The 6000-nt window shown below is 38.7% G+C and overlaps 1 long non-coding RNA gene across 1 annotated transcript in view; it reads right to left on the bottom strand.

Moving 5' to 3' along the window:
* Positions 1 to 3735, bottom strand: part of LOC142599604 (uncharacterized) — a 29426-nt gene extending 25691 nt beyond the window's left edge. The window contains exon 1 of the long non-coding RNA XR_012833182.1: positions 3558 to 3735. This is a non-coding gene — a long non-coding RNA (uncharacterized LOC142599604). The remainder of the gene's footprint in view (positions 1 to 3557) is intronic.
* Between the last annotated feature and the right edge of the window lie 2265 nt (positions 3736 to 6000).

Consider the following 6000-nt stretch of genomic DNA (forward strand, 5'->3'; position numbering starts at 1 on the left):
AAACTGGTAGAAATCAGACCAGGTAGGTCTCAGGTTTTCACTGCATGCAAGAATTAAGCAGGAATCCCAGCCACTGTGCCATAAATGGGGACTGATTTGACATTTTCACGAGTGATTTGGCCAGCAGGATATAAAACATCATCATTATTAAATTGCCACTGGCTGAGAGGAGTGGTGAGACAAGCTGCCTGAGAGCCCTAAGGAATTCCCGTAGGTAAGAGCAACCGACCGTGCAAAGAAAGGAAAAAGAGGTCGCTTGTCCAGAGAAAAGGAAGAGCAACAGAAATGTGGAAATTGCTTTCAAATATATGAAATGTAAATGCAATGCTGAAGGGCAGAGACTATTCTCCAGGCCTATCTGCCCTCTAGAACATGGATTTAGAGCCCTAAATTTCAGCACAGGAGATGTCAGCTATGGCTTTCGGAGGACTAGGCTAGAGGACCATCTGTGGGCAATTGATACGGCTTGGGGTGTGGGAGTGGCACAACACCCATCTCCCTCCTAGCTCTGTATTTTCTCTGATTTTAATTGCAATGGAACACTTCTGTAAGCTATAAAAAAAGAAAAAGCTATAAAAAAAGAAGGTAAAATGTGAGGTAAATGTGTAGAAGATCTACAGACATTTGTCTTGGACTATTACCATCTGGAGGTTGACTAGTTAAATGAGCAATGAACATTTTTAAAATTTCATTTCAAATTTTAATTCAAGATCAGGTTTTCACAATAAATCACACAAACATTTGTGATCAAATATTCCAATACAAAATTACCTATTTTGAAAAAAAAAAAAAAAAGAAGAAGAAGAAGAAAAAAAAAAAGAAATTGCATCTGAATGGCAAGCTGAACCAAAATTCCAAACTTTGCATGTGAGTAGTTTTATGAAATTTTACAAAGGAATTTTCATGTCCCACCACTTTTTGCTTTCACTATTGATTTTTAATATTTAAAATTAAGATATTCAGAAAAACTGAGCTGATGAAACAAAACTTTTATTCTCATCTGCTGTTTCATTTTCTTTAAAATCTCATTACTTCAGTCCTTCTGCCAAACATATATTTTAATTCTGTTATTTTATTAACTGAACAAAACAGTCTACTGGACAAAAATGCTACATCAAAACTCTGCTGGCTGCTGTTAGAAGAGACAAGAGAGTTTTAATGCAATCTGTGGAATATGTGGAATTTTAGCCTTTTCAATATTCTAGAAAATATGAACAAAATTTGCAAAGTATTGTATTGTTAGCTTTTCTTCATCAGTGCACTCACAGATTTTAAGATCAAATTTAACACTGGGAACCATTTGAGAAGTACAGATTTTTTTTATACCCAATGAGTAAACAAACAAAATACTTTTAAAAAAGAGATAAATGGGAACTACAACAACCATCATAATCTCTGGGGCTCGGAAGGATGATCATCTTCATTTATTTTTTTAAGGAACCAAACTAAACCAGGTCAAATTAGACAAAGAATAATGTGGGGGGAAAAAAGAAGACCATTTTCAGAATACCAGGCCTTTGAGAAAGGCCTGGCACATTAAGCAGGCAGAGGCTCATGACAGTTGTATACCAAATATTAAACCCATATTAGCAAAATTATAAATTTCACACACATGGACTGCATCTCTAAAGACATGCCAGAATCAAAAGCCAGTTATTTGTAAGGGGAACATGGTCATGTTCGTGTCCAGATTCACTTAGGAACTGGGGCATGGTAAGTACCCAGAGAGCAATCCTGGGATGCTGGAGTTTTCTGTCGAGCAGACATGAAAGGTGAGAAATTGGTTTTTTGCTGGGAGGAAATGGTGGAGCAAATCTTCGTTTTTCCTCCTGAATGTTGCTGCCCTTCTCCAGGCATGACCATGTCTGAAAGAGGAGAAAGAAGCATCCTACGTGCAAAAAGGCTTCTTAAGGAGGAGATTTCATAACAAGCATGGAGAGGAGTGTTTTCCTCTCTCCCTTTTTCTCAAAAAAGCTTCAAATGGTATTGGTTTCATCCCACTGTAGAAAGGGAATATGTTGAAATATTTAAAAATAAAAGGGTTGCAGGATGGAAAAACAGTTTCCTGCCAAGCTTTAATTTTGAGTCCATTGAGTCAAGATATTCTGACCTCACTGTTTAAGTTTCAGATTTACTTGACCAGCCTCTGGGCTTTTGGATGGGAATTACCTACCCTGTGAAAGCAATGATCTTCAAAGCCTTCCCCCAGAATGGCAATGGCAGTATCACGTGAGGAACCTGACTTTGAACCGGGTCAGTGCTCACTGACAGTGGGAAGTTTGAGGATCTTCAAAAACGCTCTTTTCTTGCAGTCTAAGCCCGTGGTGAATACTGTCCTCTTCTTTCTAGGCTCTGTGGTCGTCCTGTTGGAGCTTATCTTACACAGTTTTATCTGCAGTTCTTTTATATGCAAGGGAAGTTCTTAAAGAAATGTAATTATTGCTGTGAAAGCCACAAATCTTGTGCTGGGAATCCAGGCATCATATCAGGATTTCAGCTGTATAACAGTTTTCACCATGCTTTTCTGATAATAAAGTAACTTTTACTACAGAATGGAAGTTGCCCTAGGGCAAAGTAAAATAAGTTGTATTTGTATTGTGTAAAGTGTTTTGTGGTGTGACAAAATATATATGTACACCTTTTTTAAAAGGAGAGAAAAACCTCTTTTAGTTCATGTTTGGAACTTGTCATGATTAAGTGCCAAGCTTTGATTGAAGGGAGAGCTTAATTTGAACACCTGAACCAACAACGAATATTTCAGAATCCATCCATACATATTGCATTGCTTTTATTTGAAAGTTCAGAAAATAATGGTGGTAAGAATTTAAGTAGCACGTTAAATCTTCAGCCAGTCTTTCCACTCAATATATTTGTTAAAATAATGTGCTGAAGCAGCAGGAATTTATTATTGGGCTTTTTCACACAAGACACACCTTGAATTTTTCCATTCTAAATCTTTTAACAGATGCATAAAGTAGTAAAGTGCTTCATAGAAAAAGCTTCATATATGATGTGACTTCAAACAGCAACATAATGAGGATATGAAATATCAACTATTGAACTATATTTTGATTAGTTTCAGATTTTCAGTCTAACATTTTTACGTGTTTTTGACATCAACAATCCTATAAAGTAAAGCCTGCAACAGACATCAGACTATGGAGAAAAGTCAGTTATCACTAGTGTATATTTGGAGTAAGTTTCTGGTTTGAATTTTTTAAAATTGCTGGTTTAAGCATCACTTTCACAAATTCAAAACGCTGGTATACTAAGGATTTGGCCTATATCATTTTAGGCTAACATCTCACTGTAGCTCACCTTGCATTTGCTGACAAACTGACAGCAGTCGTGTCTGAGACACAGAAACCTCCATTACTGTGACACAAGAAGTTAACTAAAAATGTCTATTTTGTCTGGACAGATGAAGTCAGATGACAGTATAGAGAACCTGCAAACCTAATGCCTTACCAGGATAAACAGTGCCTTAGTTTTCAGAAGTGTGTGTACAAAATGCCAGAACAGATGTAGAGGAATCAGACACTCAGGCACACACATACCGCCTGGCCGCTGCAGCAGGTAGCACTGGCACAGCTTGCAGGTTTGGCTATCACCGCTGGCATAATGCGGCTCACATGGGAGCTGCCGAAATGGGTGAGATCAGATTTCCTCTTTTGCCTGTTTGCTGCAGCACCCTGCGTTGGCTTCTGCCTTATGGGCGGCTTGCCGGCACTCTCCTAAGTCTGCCCTGCCACCTTCTTTACAGAGACAAATGTTTCCCAATGATCATACACATCAGCTTTGGCTTAAAGACGGTAATGTTATGTTACACTAAGAAAGAGCTAAGCTGTCGAGAAACTGCATTTAAATTAAAAAATGTAAGTTTTCTTGATTTTTTCAGCATGAGAGTTAGTTCTCTGCTTACTTATTTATAATCCTGCCTGTCCTCCAGAAGCATCCGATCATTCATTCTTGGACAAAGCGCATAGAATAACATGTAACTAACTCAGCGCCCACACGGATCAGCTTCCAGGATCAAATCTGAAAAAGGCAGACCCCTGTGAGGCATGTAACATTCCGGTAATAAGTCTTGGCTTTTGAGATATGCCTGATGCCTTTTGGTTTCATCTCATAAGCAAGGGGTATAAGAGAATATGCAAGCTGTTTGTAAGGATACTGAAATAGAATTCATTGCACACTGAGATGAAACAGCTGTTGAATCAGTAAAGCTAAAAGTAACCTACAATCTTATAACAAGGTTTAGCAATTTTCACAGCCTGTTGTATTGCACCTAGTTAACTGGGCTGCATATGGTAAGTCATAGTATTACATCAAATTTCCAACACAGCCTCCTCAGCAGTGAAAGAACTGCTGGCTAAAGACTGATACAAAGAAATTACATATCTGTAGTCTTTTGCATCATACTGAAAGAGTTGTTTTTGTGGAAAGAATAGAAAGAATCTTTTGATAAGGAAATAAGCTACACAGGCACCAAAAAAAAAAAAAAAAAAAAAAGTGAATTTCACTAATTATGTCACTATTATAGTGTGCTTGTGGAAGCAAATCACGGGGGGTTTTTTTCCCAGCAGGCTACATGTCGCTGGGCAGAATCCACTGCCTGTGGGCAAACGGGAAACATTCCTGCCAGTTCAGGGCACAGTTTGCCATTTCATTTAACTCACTGTTTGGAAAAGAGAAACCAAGAAACACAGAACAATGCCTGCACTCAGTCAAGATTAACCTTGCTAATTTTTGTGTTTTAACCTTGTCAAAGAATCTCTGCTTGAGCAATTAAAGTTTTGGTAAGGTGTCCCAGCTCTAAGAGGTGTTTAGAGGGTGACTTGAGCAACTCCTGGAGTATTTTGTAACAAGAATAATTAGGCAGTGAGCTCAGCATGTGTGAAAACAAAACAAAATTGTTGTTGCGTTGTTGCTGTTAAAAATCCCCAAGATGTAAACATTGTGGAAAGGTTCATCAATCACATGAATTTAAGTAATCATTTGAGATAGAAGATCTGTGCTGCAAAGGTTTGGTAGCAACGAGAGCAGATTAAGCTTCTTCACTGAAGAATTGAACTCTCATCAAGCATGGAAAGAAAGGATACTCTAGAATGCAGATATGTCCTGCAATGACTGGAAACCTGCAAATGTGATGAATGTTTGATCTGGTTTAGCATCTTAGAAAAGCAATGGAAGGATAAATGCAAGAGATCTTTGTTGAATCATTGGATAAAACTGGAGGAGAAAATTTGTGGCAGGAAATGGTTGCATCTGCAACAGATACTGAAACTGCACAAATGAAGAATGGTGCCTTTTATTGCAGATAGATTTAAATATCAATGGCTTCATCTGTGGGGGAGAAGAAGTAGGTCTGCAAATATATGTTTTACTGTCATTAAAATGTGTACTCTGCCCCAAAGCATGGAAGATAGTTTGCAAGTCCAATAGTCTGCAAAGAATGGGGAAACTGAGAACAACAAACACTGAACAAAGGAGCAGGACATCTAGAAGAACACACAGCTACTTGATTAAATCATCTGGGTAGATTAAATGCCTAAAATATGAGCATTTTCTGGCAGAGCAAATACAGTCAAAGAGGTTGATTTTTTTAGCCTGTTTGTGCTAGTGCCTGTCACAGATGAGCTTTTAGCCACTGCGCAAGACTTGCTTGGGAATCAGTAAAGTCCCCAGCGAACTGCTTCCCCTTTCTCAGAAGCTACACAAATTTGCCCTTTACTTAAAATTGCTTCTAAGCTAGAAGCCCACATCCTAGTTTCAAAAAACATGACTTGCTACTTAGGAATGTAAATCACTTTGCATCCATGGAGAAACATGTCAGCCCAAGGAACGTGAGAATGATCCTCCTTGTTCTGCACCCCCAGGGGCCAGGGGTGGGTGACCTCCACCCCACGAGCAGAAAGCACCCAGCCAAAGGAGCAGGGTGGCGAACAGGGGGCAGGTCATTTTGAATTGAATGTGTTTCATTTACACATAGCAAGGGCA

This window comes from Balearica regulorum, chromosome Z (genome assembly GCF_011004875.1).
Source record: "Balearica regulorum gibbericeps isolate bBalReg1 chromosome Z, bBalReg1.pri, whole genome shotgun sequence".
NCBI classification, from domain to species: domain Eukaryota; kingdom Metazoa; phylum Chordata; class Aves; order Gruiformes; family Gruidae; genus Balearica; species Balearica regulorum.